The following is a 17014-nucleotide window of genomic DNA, read 5'->3' on the forward strand; positions in this document are numbered from 1 at the left end:
AACTGCATTTTTCGTTCATTTGTTTTAACATTCGTTGCCTTAACAGAACCTTATATTTTCGGGCCTTCAATTCGGAGTATATACGAAAAGCTCAGGAGTGAAAAGTTCTGTCTGGGCATGGTTTAGCGATGAGTCATTTTTTCCACCAAATATTGCTTTTTTTCGCCGAAAAGATAAAGTTGCATCCATATTGGACACCCACCTTCTGTTTGTGTCGAAGCTCACTCAAGAGCATAGCATCCTTCTACGATAAGATAAGTTTGTCGCTCCAGTTTATCAGCAACCAGCAAATCCTCCAAGCTGCTGTCGGGAAATTGCAGGGTAAGTGTTCGGAGATAATGAAACAACTCAAGTTTGGATACGCTGGGCAGGTTAGCGGCAATGTGGATATGGGATACAAAGGCTGGCTTTTTCCCTCCCACTTCTGCTCGGAATTGCGAACCACCGAGTGAGAGTTTCTGCACTACAGCACTGAGATGGAGACATCGCAGCGGTGGCCTAGAGGTTTCAACATCTGCCTCGCATACGGGAGCTGCAGGGTTCGATTTCTAGTGCCTCCTGGTATACCCTGCGGGGATACAACGGGTACAAGTTCTTGCCTTGCCTGGTGCTCGGTTCACGGGGGATGAACTGCTTGAAATTAAGTCTCTGACATTACCTTTAGTAGACCTTGTACCATGGCGGTCTCTGGTCAAAGCTGCCCTTGCGCCATATAAATGCTTCATCAGCAGCATTAGCTACACTGAGATCGAAAATCCACCTGGCACTGAAAAATCTTACTGCCTTGGCCGCGCTAACAAAGGACTAGACTACATTCCTAGGAGGCAACTACTATTGTGATATGCGACGCCGACCATCTCTTCTTCTTACGGGAGCTGCCGTATTCATCCAAACCCACGTGGAAAACATTGTACTCTGTCTTCTTCTTCCAGTGCACCAGGATACACAGACCGGGTATGTGGTGGATTACCATGCCTTCTGTCTAGTCTTCTTCGTGAAGGAGTCAGAAGCCCGTAGAATTCCACGTATTCTGTTGTTGTTGTCGTCCTCTGTTGGACAACAACAGAGGGCACGTGCAGGTTCCTTTTAATGGCACTATTTTCTTCGTTTAGTACTTACTTGCTCCCCTTTTCATCTTCCTTGTTACAAGATTACCTGAATACCAAGCATAACCTCTCAACCTATCTCTGTGTTCAGCCGCTCGTGCGTTGTCTCTTCTCTCCAAAATATTGAAAGTAGGTGACCCGCCGTGGTGGCTCAGTGGTTAGGCGCTCCTCTACCGAGCCGGGGTACCCGGGTTCGAACCCGACCGCGGCGGCCGCGTTTCGATGGAGACGAAATGCTAGAGGCCTGTGTATACTGCGTGATGTCAGTGCACATTAAAGGACACAATGCGGCCGAAATAATCTGGAGCGTTCCAATACGGCATTCTTGAAAGCCTAGGTCGCTTTGGGACGTTACTTCATAAACCAAACCAAACCAAACAACTGTTCTCTGGTCTGCTTTTACTATATTCCTTACTATAATTACATGCAGCGACCCACATGTAATGCGTAGGTGGACGCGCCCCTTTGAAGTGATTTACCGAAGAGCAAAGGGTGCATGAAATTATTTGCACACCGTAGGGCTGGAATAACGTGTAGTTTACAAACGTTTATAAACACATGCAGGGGCACACTTACGAGTTGCGTCGAATTGCCCTTCGTATGTTTATTCTCGTGTTACTACGTACAGGTAACGTCTGCATCACCACGAGTATAACGTTGCCATGCACTCAAGAACTTGCTGCCGCATCTCATTCTCTTACTCCTGACGCGCAGATTTCCTCGAACAAAAAAAAAAGGCTGCCCGCTGCAGCAGACTCGACCGATAAACACTATACAATCACTGAAAATGCGAACACAACAATACCACCGGGAGCATTTCGTTTGTCTCAGGTGGGCGTTTACCTCTTGGAGTTCATTCCCCGAAAGCGCGAAAATCAGTGGCGAAGCGATTAGCCAAGACCGCCTGTGGCCTTTGTTGTTACTGCATGCAGCGAGCATGAATGGAGCAAAGCGCACAGCCGGTAATTAAAGCGAAGAAAGAAAAACTAAAACCTAATCGCCGATGGCCCAGCCTTATATATACTGTGATGTTATTTGGCCGTGTGGCAGCTACTAAACAGTGTCTTGAAGAGGACCTCTTTGATCGGCATCGAGCTGGCTGGGTATAGTCACCATGGGTATTTTCTTTTTCCACGTGTCAGCTGATCACACAGCAACCAACCACCCGTACCAACCACGAAGCCCGTGCCGTTTCATGAACGCCGACCGCAGCCAAGTTCCCCACGTATCATATCCATTGGTGTGCACCGAACTGAAGCGCCGAGAGAGGGAGCCACACGTTACGTGTTCGTGAACAGGACTGGCGCTTTATATACAAACCGGCGAGGAATCGTTTCCTCCAGTAAAATGTAATCTGTTTCGTAGTATTTTATAGGACACCAAACTACTAAAAACAACGACAACACACCGATATATTCTATATTAGCGCCGAAGTCGACGATTCAGTGGAGCAAATTGGTGTATTTTTTTAGAGCTCCCTCATAGGCAGGCGCGCTTATGAAGCGTTTGAATGTCCAAGGAAATCGCGATACTTTAGCCTGACGAGTGAAACTTTAGTGAAAGAAACATCAAAAAGGTATTTAACTCCTAAGCGCTTCCGCGCGTACATGACTGCAATTCATTGAGCGCCATTTTTGTCCTTGACTGCCATTCAGTTAAGCGCCGACGCACGCTAGATGGCGGCACACGTTTTCTGATCCACACGAGCCACAATCCTGGGACTGAAGCGGTTTAAGAGTCAGAGCCTGGGGTCTGGAGTGGGCGGCACGGCCCGGCAGATACAGCCAAAATCAGGGAACATGTGTTCGCAAGGCGCCGGGGGATTCTGGGGTTGCGGCTGAAGGACCCTCAACCAGAGCGACCTCGCGCACTGGAATCCGTGAATCGTGGCACCCAGTGCACTCCAGCCGAAGTGTCGTCTAGCAATCACTAATGTGAGCTTAAATTTTTCTTCTCACTAAAGCGGTGCATTAAAGTCTATGTCTGCGCTTATTAGCCTGAAAGCACTGAAAAAACTGTGATCAGAATCCCTGCTCGGTTGGTCGACACCCAGATGATTGAGCACGTCGACATACTGTGTGGGGTATGTGTGGTTAGTAACAGTTCTGACGTTTAAAAATAAATAACTACGCCAAACCGAGATCTTTGAGCGGCTCGACGTTGTTGGCGGTATGTGCGGCGTCATAACACATTTGTTGTGAAGCTTTAAAACATATATTGGCTTCGAAAAGACGTTTCATATGTTCTATGTTGTACTATGCGGCAGCTGTTAACGAAGCGCTCGCTTCAGAGATATTCTGTCTAATGCGAAGGTCATTTTGAGAAATTTTGTTTGCAGGCATTCCTATGGGTTGGACCGGCGCTGATAACTTCAATCGGAGGCATGTTTAGAGCCGAAACACACACTTTCAGTTACGTTACAGAAATGCATTGCCTTCGAAATGGTTCCATGCTTTCACAAGCTGTTTTGAGATGTACTAGGCAGTCGTTAACGAAAGGATAAGTTTGTAGGTGCGCTACGAAATATGCGAAAATATTTCAGAAACCTATATTTCTGTGGGCAGCACCTCGGCTGACACACACACCTGACGACAGCAGCCCCACTGCACCTTACTTTACTTTCATATCGGTCTCTGTGGGGCCACTGAAGTCTGTAGCTGTCAGATGCTGCAATAGGGCATCAATAATAAAAGGGCTTGGGCAGGATATGCAATGCGAAGGCAAGATAGCCGGTGACCCTTAATTAAGGGTAACGGAGTGGATTCCAAGAGAAGGAAAGCGTAGCAGGGGGCGCCAGAAAGTTAGGTCGGTGGATGAGATTAAGAAATTTGCGGGGATACGGTAGCCGCAGCTGGCAAAGGACAGGGTGAATTGGAGAGACATGGGAGACGAGGCCTTTGTCAGTGGACGTAGTCAGGCTGATGATGATGATGATGACGACGACGACGACGACGTCGATGATGATGATGATGGTCATGGCCTTCTCTGTCGATGATAGGAGAGGAAACATTGCGGTAATGGTCTCAAGATGGGGATCTTTCCTGTGTGATTTCAAATGAGCATTACGCCGAAAACTTTCCACTTGTGTTCATTGGTGTTTAACAATTAATTCATTAGTCTTATTAAACCGTTTAAGTAACTAAGAAATAAAATACTCTTATGTTTGAGCAAGCTAGGCGGCCTGTAATGCGATGGACTAAGCTTTTTTTTTTTTTTCAACGAGTGTGTCGTTGGGCAGTAGTTAATAACGAGGGTTGGAGACGTGCGGCATAAAGTAATGAGAAGTCGCGATTGTCCAGTGTCCAATTATTTGAATCAGGTGCATAGCTTCACCTTAGGCTTGCCTTTGCGACAAAGGACTGACGCCATCGATGGACACTCCCCAGCTGGTATTGCATACCACAAACGTATGAAGAATCACTACAATGTGTTCACTTCTCAATCGCCTGTAACTGTTTATCGCTCCACCGATGACGCACTGACGCAGTCTGAGTCCTGATTACCCCTATCTTCCGGCGATTCAGCGAAATATCGTACATTTTATCTTTTTTTTTTCGGAATTGTGTGATAGAGGCCGCACACTCTTTTTTTTTTAAGCTATTGCATTTGTGGAGGTAAGCAGGAATACTAGAATGATGAATGAGATTAACTGAATCGTCTGAGTTTTCTTGAGACATCGAATCTTTTGACTTGAGACGCTCGCTCCTAATCTGCTCACGCAAGCTAACGCGTCAAACTCTGCAGTTTTCGCAGCAACGTGCCTCCATTCTTTAAAGGGCAACTGCGCATCTTTTTTGAGAATTTCGCGATACTCAAGGATTCAAATCTATATAGGCTGTAGGCAAAGCGTGACAAGTTTTTTTTTCACTACCATTTGAAATAGTGAAGTAATCTGGTAACAACCATCGAAGCTCTTCAGAATCGGTCTGCTCGCTACATTCTCAGTAATTATCATCGTACTGCCAGCACAACTAACATGAAAAACACATTACACCTACCTCCACTCTCCTTGAGACGTCAGATACAGCGACTTTGTTTGCTCCATAAAATATACTACCACGACACACTTCACAATCTTTTACTCCACCGGCCCTCTTATGTGTCACATCGCGTGGACCATCGTCATAAAATTGGATCTTTCGCATGCCACACGAATACCTTTCATAATTCATTTCTCCCGCGCTCAATAACAGAGTGGAACCACCTTCCCGAAGATCTTGTGTCTATTACTGATGTTACATTGTTCAAAAATGCCTTAAAAGCTCATTTTGGTGTTCCTGATTAATCGTTACGCACTGCTTATTTATTTTTTACCCCCGTATTACTACTTGTATTGTGTTCTACAGTTATATTTTGGTGTTCCTTACTTGTAGTACTTGTATTGAATTCTTGGATGTTTATTGTTACCTTCTGGTGTTCCTTACTATTTTTGCACTGTTTTTGACACCCCTATATATATGTGTATATATATGTATATATATATATATATGTGCCTGTGCTTTTATCTTAATTATGTTGAGTATTCCACTCCCCTCTGTAACGCCCGACCCGGGCCCTGAGGGTATTCGAAATAAATAAATAAATAAATAAATAAATCAACGATTGAATTTTACACTTCTTCTCAAAGCACTGGAGGAGTGCGGGGAAGTTCAGTGTGACATCATGGAAGATATGATTTCAAATTACCGCCGCCGTCAGCCACGCCCTGCCGTGCCTCATTGGATGCTGCCAAACAACGTTGGGAAGGCTTTCCCTTCGGTGGCATTGGTTTTTTTGCCTTCAAAGCAGGCGTTTATGCATTGGAAATGTACCAATACCTTCGATGACGTCATCATACGTCCCCCACTTAGCGTTGTGCGCTGCGGAGAAGCTGGAAGGCCGTCGCAATTTTAATTGGTGATTACGTCACCGTTTTGAATGCTAGATCAAAAGTTTCTCGCACTCGACCCTTTTAAGCTCGTCGATTTCTAAAACCTAAGCAGTTGCCCTTTTAAGTTGCAGTTGTGACGATACTGGCGGCTGTCGAAAGCAATATTGCCCTATTTGCACAAATATAATTTTTTTAAGCATCTGCTTCAGAAAGCAGCTCTCGTTATGTTTGGAACCAAGCTGCAAATATAATAGCGCGGGTACTGCATTTTTTCCCCCGCTGTTCTGCGATGTACCCACAGCAAGCTCAACCACTGAGCTTATGAGCTGAGAGGCAAAGCCAACTCCTCGATGACCGTGCCCATCGTGGGCGCGCGGTCGCTTCTGAGCCAAAGATCCAATGCGTTAACATGCGGGAGGCTCCACGCATTATTTTGAAGTTTTTTTGTTCTCACTCTGCGCAATTTAAAATTTGACTGCAGTAAATCAGTAGCTTTTCTCATGGTGGTCCGAGTTCAACCCAACCCGAATCTGGCACCCGAATACCTTCTTTTCCTTACTATTAAGACAATAGGAAAGGGTGTCCTAACACGGAAGAAATAGTGCATGCATTTGGTTGGGACTCTCAGGCGAACAGAGCATCTTAGAACAAAAACAGCGCAAAAAGGACGAAACAAAGAAAGGGCAGACACACACGAGCGCTGCTCGTCTTTTTTTTTTTTTTTTTGCGCTGTTTTTCTTCTAAGATGTTCACTCACCAACTGACCCAGCAGCAAACTTTGGGCAAAGTAGGCCCGGGTAGAGTCAGGAGGGCATCGAATTCTACGGCGCATAGAGATGTGTCAAGGTGTCCCCAGGAATGCTATGCAGGTCTTGGGCATAGCTACGAATCCAGTGCATGCGGATAGGAGGGGTGCGTTGTGAGCAGAGTTAGTGAATGGGCTGAATAAACTTTATTTAGCCTGGGACTGCACATTGTAGGCTGCAAGGAATTCATACACTGTTCTGATGAACTGCAGATATATAAGGGAACGAGTAGAAGGGAAGCGATACCACTGCAAAGAGCTTGTATTTACAATACCAACGGGATGCACTCAGGCTTCGAACCCAAAATATGTCTGGCACGAGAGGTAATATCAGGATGGGAGAGACCGTAGACAGCTGTAACTTACCTCTGCGACATGCGTATTGCATTGGTGTACAGTACTTACCTGTAGAACAGTGGCGAGAGGAATGATATTATGGGGGAGCAGGTCAATGGCTGACGGATTCTGAGTGAGCCGATCATCGATTAACAGTGAAGTTGCAGAGGCTGTTTACGAGCCTTACGTCTAAGCCGCGCTTTGATCGATAAGTTAACAGCGATCATTCAGTTGAGATTACTCCTAAGTGAATGGCATGTGTGCAACAGAGCCGTAGCTGCACTATTGGTCGCTAAAGAGCGGTGCCACTGTTAGCGGCTGAGGTGGTGGAATTGTGCTTGACAGAAATGCACAATTTCTCATTGCATACTGGCACCCGCTGAAAAAAAAAAAAAAAAAACCTTCATCAGCAACAACAGTGCGCTGTACTTTTACTCGCTCAAGCAAGGCCAGCAGTCGCTACTTTTTCCGCCTCTTTAAAGAGACGCGCGAAACACACTGTGTCAAACACTCCTGCATTAGTGTTCGTGGCGCCATCTCTCAGAACCTATTGGTATCCGCACTACAATGAGGCGACAAGGTTTGCCCCAAGGGAGCAAAGACTGGAAAACGTAAGGCGTTGCCCTCACGGGTGGCTGTGCAACTCGGCTCCTAACATAACCGTAGTGTTCCGCAGAGTTTCGCAAAGATCCTTCATTGTGTTCTAAGCTTTGTGGGAAAGCCACTCCTACTGTAGCAGGAGCCATGATTAGGGCATCGCCACCGCTGATCGGTACAGTCGAGCCCACTTATAAACAGCCGCAGATATAACCAGCGCTCGCTTTTTACGAACGGGTGCGGTGCTACCGTAAAATAATGCATAAGGGCAATGGCAGTTCGTCGCATGTACAGCGAACAACTTTGGCCACACCACTCGGTTAGAGCGAACGAGGACGCGCTGTAAAATTCCGTCCAAGTTGAAGCGACCGTGCTTCTAGCAAGCGCGGAGATCGAAGGGCGCCTCTGAACCTTCACAACACCATCCGAGAGATAACATGCCGACCCAAAAATGCATTAAAAAAAGTGGCATTGAAACAGTGAGCAACCGCCGGAAAAGCCCGTGCCGATGACCTACGAGGGCAATCATTGCCTGCGTGTCCTCCGGGTGTGAAAATCATCCCTAGTGGAAGAAGCGCCAGAAGCATCGAAGAAAGCGAAGCTACTGACCATGGTCGTGGATCAACTATCAGTAGCGATTTGAGAATTTTGAAAGCCTTGCTGGTCACGTGTTATGCATCGCCTTCCCAGCCGGCTCCATCTCTTGCGCTGCTACCACGCGCAGGCAGCGTCATACAGCGCGCTTGCGCAGCAGACAATGCAGCAGACGACGCCCGTGCACCCAACGTTACTATTGGCTGCGCAGTCGGCCAAGCACTCCCAGTAGTCCTTGAGAAAGCGCGTGACTTCCGGCACACTTTTGGCGTGCAGCTCGGATTGCGAGAGCCTCTCCTGAGTTCTTTCCTTCTTCTTGTGGTCTGGCCTGCGGAAGCGATGACGAAACGATATACCGAACGATATATATGTTGCTAAACTTGCAACAACCATGTTTCAGAATTGTGTACTTGCTTGTGCTTCTTTGTACTAAGTATTCTGTGTTGGCATGTACGGTCTATTGTTTGCTACATACGCGTTTTTTTTTCTAGTATAATTTATTTACCTTTTTTTTCCTCAGTGCTGTGACTTTTTCTTATTTCCCCCCGAAGACCTTGGTGTGGAACTTTTCGCATAAATCTATGTTAAATGACTGTTTGTGCCAAACTATGCGGGGCAAGAGCCATCGTCAGGCGTTCCGCCTTTTGCTCTTGCTCCTCTTTCTGTATCAGAAAGGAAACAAATAAATTAAATCAAATCAAATATATGCAGGCAAAAAAAGGAAGTGAGTGAGGGAGTGAGAATGAGTGAGCGAGCGGTCTAGCGAGTTAGCGAACCAGTGTGTGAGCCAACGAGGGAATAAGTCAGTAAGTGCGTCAGCTTGCAAGCGAGCCAGTGAAATAGTGAGTAAGTGAACGACTGCGACTGGCAGGCGGGCGTTTTGGTGGATATCATGCTGTTCTCGAACACATATACACTCTAAATAGAAAGGAGTAAAAAGGGAGCAAAGTTGTCCTCTAGCGCACTCCTTTTTTGTAAAATAGAGGGCGCTAGGGGACACCTTACTTCCTTTTTACTCCCATATAGGCGTATTCATCTGTAGAGTGTAGCTAACAAATAAGCCTCCCAACGTGTATTTTTTAGAAACAGTTATGGCAGCTCTCTTATTTCCTTGATTAGGTTGCTGCGTCACTTTCCCCATTAATTTTGTTTTGCCTATGTTGTTTAGGCATTAAGAAGACCAGCACCATGAGTGTTTTCAAATCTCAAAGTTCCTTAGATCTCGGTGGTGGCCAAGTATAAAGCGCTCTAGAGCCAACGCTCTATGGCGCCATGCTTTTTTAATACTGAAATACATTTCCCAAGCACTTGATCGCAACCTTGAAGCGATCGCAAATGAAAGCAAACGTAAAGTAAAACATGCATAAGCGCTGCCACCCAACGGTAAATGTCAAAAAAATGGTCTTTTCTCATGGCCTCCGAGATCACCAACGAAACGAGCATCGTTAGGTGACCTCGGATGTCATGCACTTCTGCAGCAAAAGGCACTCCATACGAAGGTCAACACAAACCTCTCCGTGGATGCGCTGTCGGCCTCGTCTATTCTTACACCGTGGCCTCGTCGCAGTCTGCAGCGCAACTGGGCGGGTCACTAGATGAACACAACATAGTTGAACACGCAAGATGCTGACCTCGTTGATGAGTCGCTATTATCCGGGGTGTGTGCGGTGACGGCCGCAAGGGCGCGCTCCAGTCGGCAAATATTTGCCCAAGTGTGCCGATACGCCTGTCGACCTGGCGGCGACTGATATGCGGCTAAGCAATGCTCGGGTTTTCCACGCCCATTGATGGTATGCAGTACGTTAAAGTTTTATGAAACGGGCAATCAGGAATATATAGATGCGTTGCAAAACTACTAAAGTCAATTTCTCGGAACGGCGGAAGCGATGCAGCGCTGGAGGCTCCTATAGAGCCGGAATCAGGTCGCATACGCTTCATGTGCATTAACAACAATTATGCCCATTGTTATAGAAGTCCCTTGCGCTTCACTTGACTTGTGCCGTAAGTACGTTTCGCTACCAATGTAACGGAGATTCTTCTGTGCAAGGAAGCTTACACGGCACAAACGATAAGGCAAGCGCCAATCCCATATTTGGATATAACGACTGTACGAGTTAATCTACGACATTCAGGATACCTCAGCTCGAGGGAGAGCCCCCACTGAGCGAAAATGCACGGCTAGGCGCTGGCGCGGAGGACACTGAGTAGCCAGAAATATTACTGATCGTTGTGCACAGCCTTTGTTCTTGGCTTTACCTTTTCGAACTTTGGCACTCGATAACCTTGCACGTTAAAGAACCCCAGGTGGTCTAAATTTCCTGAGCCCTTCACTACGGCGTCCCTCGTAGCCTTAGTCGCTTTGGGACGTTAAACCGCATAAACCAAACCAAACCAAACTCGATAACCTTGAAAGCCACCTGCGTGTTCTATTTCTCCCGCTTTATTTCACTCCATGTTGAGAGCGCCCTGTTTTCCTATGTCTTTCAGTGTTCACGTGTCGGAGCGTAGTCTCTCAAACAACTGTTTCTGTACCCTCTCTCTACCCTCTCCTTTCTGGAGCAAGCAGGCATCGTGCTCCTTCCAGTGGAAGCTACCAGCTTGTGCGAGTCTTCCGCATATTATTCTTGTACCATCACTACTCTTCGACTCCTCGGCCACCTTCGTCACAGCACACAGCTGGTCCACGCCTCATCAACAGCTGGAAACCTTATGCTGAAGGGTCAGTGTGATCCTGCAGAGCATGGATAATGCTGAAAAGACAACCCATGCATCTGCCGGTCTCTAATCTGTTGTAGCAGGTCTTCCAGGGGTAAGAAGAGCCGTGTAGAGGCGCTCAGTGGAAGTGTGTATGGGAACGCTGAGGGCGGTCTCGTACATTGTATGAAAGGCTGTGATGAGTTACTGTGATACTGTGATGAGTGTGATAATGTGTTACAAAAAGATAAGCAACTCTACATCAAAAACAAAGCGGCAGATGTCCTTCAAAGGGACATCTGCCGAAAGGAGACCTTCCGACTGGAGGAGGCCCTCCAGTCAATGGCGTCGAGCGATTTTCTTGACGCCACGGTTAATCCAATTAAGCCGTGGTTAATCCCCATCATCTGCCAATCCCTGCAATTTAACACTACTATGTCCGAGGGGATCGGTCAAGGAGGACAATTGGCTGATGTCATTGGCTGGAAGGCTCCTCTGAGGGGCGCCTGCCGCTTCGTTCTTGAGTTGTACCCAACTAAAGCCAAACCGCGCTCCCCCACTTTAGCTCGGTTTGGCTAGTCTTCTCTGCCTGGTCATCACAATGGGCTAGCGCTCGTGCATGCGCCAATCACAATTGCTTACGCTTCGGAGATATGATATCCCCAGCAGCGCAGCTAATTGGCCCAATATTGGAAATGTTACCCTTAAGGGTAACAGAGTGGATTCCAAGAGATAGCAAGCGCAGTAGGGGACGGCAGAAAGTTAGGTGGGCGGATGAGATTAAGAAGTTTGCGGGTATACAGTGGCGGCAACTGACAAAGGACAGGGTTAATTGGAGAGACATGGGAGATGCTTTTGCCCTGCAGTGGGTGTAGTCAGGCTGATGATGATGATGATGATGATGATGATGATTGGAAATATATTGGCAGAGGCCGGTCCTGCAAAGGACCAGAATGAAACCATGCATTTGCAATATTGGGCCAATTACCTGTGCTGCTGTTTTGTTTAAGTTTCTCTATTTTTATACCTGGAAAAGGAAAACATCCCTCGCCGAATGCTTCTCTGTTCCGCACAGGAAGTTTGGGGAACTACGGAAACGTATATCTGCGGATTCTTCGAGATGTTTTGGGTGGTCCTCATCTAAGACAGGCGTGTTCAAGAGTAAAAAGAATCGTGATAGGAACAGGACGTAGGAAGAGAAGTGAAGAGGACGAGCGGTAAGTAGTAACTAGTCACCTAGTAACTAGCAACAGTTGCTAGTTACCGCTCGTCCTGTTCACTTCTCTTCCTACTTACGGTTCCTGTCGTGGTTCTTTTTATCCTTGAACATGTCGGACCAAGTAGCCCAGAACTTCTCCGGGCTTGATAAGACAGACGTGAGCATTGAAAAATAATCGCGGATTCTTTAGGAAACCAAACCTACATGACAGTTCACTCATGTCAGCACATCCACTTTTCTGGAGTCAGTGCATCGTCGCATTCAGTTGTTATCACGCACTAACACGATACTTTATTACTAGCATTGCTCAAAATATAGCAAGACACCGTCGTCGAAAGAATACCATTTTTCTAACTGTACAGTCTAGATAAATCAAACATAGGTGTTTCATGGGCTGATAAAATGTATTATTCAGTTCATATTAGTAAAAAAAAAACAATGCTTCACATTGTGGGTTTCTACGTGGACACAGGCCACCACCCACCGCGGGTTCGAGCTTCGCGCGAGCCAAGGGCCCCGATCAGCCGTCACCACACACCACTGGGACACCGATGCGGCGCACTCAACCTCCGCTGGGAGGAGAGCGATTCGCCGCAAAGAAATAGGCCTCCAAGTTCACCAAGGAGACGTTTATTCACGTCGTCCTTCAGCAGTACACACACACTCAATCGTCACCCCGTCCCGGGGGCGCGCGAGGAGCAAGGCTCCGCTGCGCGCACGAAGCGACCAGAGTAATGCGCGCCGCTAACACGCCGCTGCAGGAGAATGTCCCCGCGGCAGTGCTGTGATCTCTCTCTCGTGTCGACCGTTGGGCCGGTTGCGAGAGAGAGTGGGCATTCAACGCAAGGTACGCCTGTCAGAGGTCGCTGGACCCCGCTGGACAGGCTCGAGCCGCTGCAGGTCAGAGGACACGTGCGGGCGAGCTCGAGTAAGCACTGGTCCGAACGGCAAAGGCCGGCACGGACAAACAGTAACGTACGCACCTTACGCTGTCTCGGAGGGATCTCTCTCTCTGGGCCCCGCTCGGACGGTCGCGCAGTGCGCGGCCGCCCAAAACGGGTCCCGGATTCCCGCCAAAAGGCGCCAATGGCAAAGGCCCTTGGGGAGCCGGGGCGGAGCTGTGGCTAAATGACAGTGATTAGTCACCCAGCCGCCTCTCCACCGCCTGAGGCGGGAGCAAGGGAAAGAGGAGAAACAACGCGGGAGGCCGGCTAGCCGAGCAAAGGCGACGGCAGAAAGCCAGGATTCCCACATCCCCCTCTCCTTAAATGCCCTCCTACCCATCGGCAAAGCACGCGGCCAAAATAAAGAAATCAATACACAAAAAAAATAAGCTACACTTCAGTTCCAAAATAAGGAAATGAATACACAAAAAAAAAACTAGCTACACTTCAGTTCCAGCCAGAACAAAGTAAAAAAAAACAAAGGAAAAACAAGGCAAACAACACTTGCATACGCTTCAGTAAATCAAAACAGCTTGCAGATTATATACACGGTACACAAGAAGATGTGAATACAACTGTACAACTATGTTACAGGTGGATGCCAGCCTCAAAGTTCGGTGGCGCGACCCAGTGGGCCTGTCGGCGACTCACCGCTCGCAGACTTCAAGTTGAACAGGTTGGGAGGGCCGACGACTGATGGCGGTCTTCTTTCCGTTGATGTAGGGTGCGTTGATGACGACGGGGCCGCGGCAGAGCACTGACCTCGCGCCCTTGGACACGACGTCACGTTCGGGCACAAGAAAGTTAGTGCACCCCTTTCACGCCGGCTGAAACGGGCGAGGACGTTCGGTGGCGTCCAGATGTGCAACCTTGTCCACAGCGAGGGGTCCTTCTCATCCTCGCGCTCACGCAGAAGGACACAACGGCACAACTCACAGGCGTCGCCTTGGCTCATGGTTACGCGCGCACACAGCCATAGCCACAAACACGCATACACCGGCACGTGCGCGGACGCTGGTCGGCGACAACGACCCCCCCATCAGAAGCGTCCAGAGGCGCCGCGGCGAGGGTCAAAGGGTGCACTTTCCGCCCCCCATCGCAACCCATCGCCCCAAACGCCCCGCCAACTTCCCGTCCATACGGGCCGCACAAAACTCGCACCGCGACACATGGCTGCTTAACGAGCCAACCACCCACAGTCGGGCCGGAAATGAGAAAAGGCGCGCTGTACAAACGACACCCATCGTTTTCTTCTTGAAGATAAGAGCAAGCACGAGCGGGCTGAAGTTTGCCTATGTACATCTCGGTACGTTAGAACAAAAACAGATGTTAGAAGCAGGAAGCGAAAGAGGCTAAAAACTGATTAAAACAAAACAAATAAATAAACTGATAAACACACAAGGCTGGAACTGATCCTGCTGCCAAAACAACAAAAAAAACACACACCGTGCTTCGCCTGGGTAGGGCCTGACGAGAAAGCTCGCCAGCTAGCTGAGGCTGCGTGCCTTCGGTTGCGGAAAAGTCCGCCGTCCGGCATCAATCACACCGGTGACCGTCGCCTCAGATTGTACCGGTGCTCCGTACGCTTGCGTTCCGCAGCACCAGTTGTGCCTTTGCGCTTGCCTTTGATACCAATGGGTACCGGCGCAAGCTCGTCAGACCGTGACGCGTAGGCCTTCAGGTCTATGAACCCCTGCTTGCTCCTGGGGAAAGGCCCCATCAAATCGCAGGTGGCCATCTGCCACGGACGCACACTGTCAATCGGTTTCATCATTCCAGGCGGCTTGCCGCCCCGTGACTTCACCGCTTGACAGACATGGCAGGAACGGCAATAGCGGAAAATGTCACGCTTCATGCCGGGCCACGTCACCGAATGACTCAGTTTTGCAAAAACTTTGGAGCCACTCAGATGACCGGCCAGTGGCTCGTCATTAGAGAATCGCAAAAGTGCGCCTCTTAGACGTTTGGGGATAACCACCTTGAACGGGTCGATGGACTCGTCATCGGTGGCTATGTATTTCAGCACGAGCCCGTCATGGTCCAGCAAATATGAATCCCCGGGGTTCGCCGCGACACACGCTGGCTTCTGCCCCCCTGCGCCCGCTACAATACAAGTAGCGTCACGGCGCTCCGTCTCCCTGAGACCGTCGCTCACCTCGCGACAAAACGGGTCATTTTGCTGGGCTTTCAGTAGCTCTTTAGGGCTGAAAACGATTCCAGTCATCCCAGAGGGGAGCCTGGTCTCGTCCCCACTCAGGTTTGCAGCCAAAATTTCCGTTCGCGTCGGCACTTCCGAGGCGCTCACGAAGAGCTTTGCCTCTCGACCGCTTTGCGAAGCGCTGCTTGCCTGGTTAGCGGAATGGGTTAACCCGTTTGCGGGCTCCCCCTCCTTGCCGCCCGGCGGCTCGTCCGCTGTTTCGCCCCCTCCGCTTACAGGCGTCAAGGCGCCGCTGGCGAGTGGGGCACGGGATAGCGCGTCAGCTACCACGTTCGTGCTCCCCTTTCGATACTGCACGGAAAAGTCGTAATGCTGTATCAGGAGAGCCCAGCGCGCCAGCCGACCCGCAGGCTCGCGGAGCCGCATCAGCCAACTGAGCGCACTGTGGTCTGTCTGCACCACGAATTGCGTTCCATCAAGGTAGACGTCAAATTTACGCAGTGCAAACACGATGGCGAGGCACTCCTTCTCGGTCACGGAATAATTCCTCTCCGAGGGCAGCAAGGGGCGGCTGGCAAAGGCCAGCGGTTGCAGCACGCCATCGAATTCCTGTAGGAGAACTGCTCCTAAACCCAGATCGCTCGCGTCAGTCTGGACTACGAACTGTCTGGTCAGGTCGGGTAGCCTGAGCTGCGCTGTCTCGACAATGGCATTAGACAGGAGGCGAAAGGATCGCTCTTGCTCGGGCTCCCATCGCCACGCGGCAGTCTTTCCCAAGAGCTAGGTCAAGGGTGCCTGCACGCGGGCACAGGACGATAAAAGGTGGCCATTCCCACACAACGGCGCAGGCCGCGTACAGTCGAGCCCACTTATAACAGCCGCAGATATAACGAACGCTCGCTTAGTACGAACGAAGGCGGTGCTACCGTCAAAATATATATTGAGGCAATGGCACAGTGTCTCACATAGAACGAACTGTTGTGGCCTCAACACTCGGTTAGAGCGAACGCGAAGCTGTCGGGCCCCCGTAGTTGACCGAGCCGGCGGTGTTTGGCGCGGTTTCGCTCGACTGCGAACCCGCGGCAGGCGAATTTCGCGCACTTTGTGTTCCCCTGACACGACGCGGCAGTGGCATGGACGGCAGTGACCGGCGGCTGCCTTTTGTCATCGGCAAGTCACATAAGCCGCGATTCTTTGGAAGCTACGTGCCCGTACGCTACAGGAACAATCCAAAAGCCTGGATGAGTCGTGACTTATTTGCCGAGTAGCTTGTCGAGTTCTACCGCGACATGGCACGAAAAAACAGGAAGGGCCTGCTCGTGCTGGATAACTGTGCGGCGCACCATGTGCGGCCTTCCTTGAGTGCGGTGACAGTGCTCTTCTTGCTTCCCAATGCAACCTGCAAAATTCAGCCGCTGGATATGGACACCATTCATGCGTTCAAGGTGTGCTACCGGCGGCGCGTCATCCAACGCTTGTTGATCGCGATTGATGCTGCCATGCCAGTTCGCATCAGCTCGCTTGCCGCCGTGGAGATGTTGAAAGCGGCGTGGATGGAACTCACCGCGGAGTGCATAGCAAATTGCTTCCGCAAGGCGGGTTTTATGGGCCCAGGCACTGAGGACGCCATAGATGACCCACCGGAAGGCCGGTCGCACGAGGACTTGTGGCAACGCGTCGTTGACACGCAG

Source organism: Amblyomma mixtum, chromosome 8, assembly GCF_055824585.1.
Source record: "Amblyomma mixtum isolate Tamu chromosome 8, ASM5582458v1, whole genome shotgun sequence".
In the NCBI taxonomy this organism is placed as follows: Eukaryota; Metazoa; Arthropoda; class Arachnida; order Ixodida; family Ixodidae; genus Amblyomma; species Amblyomma mixtum.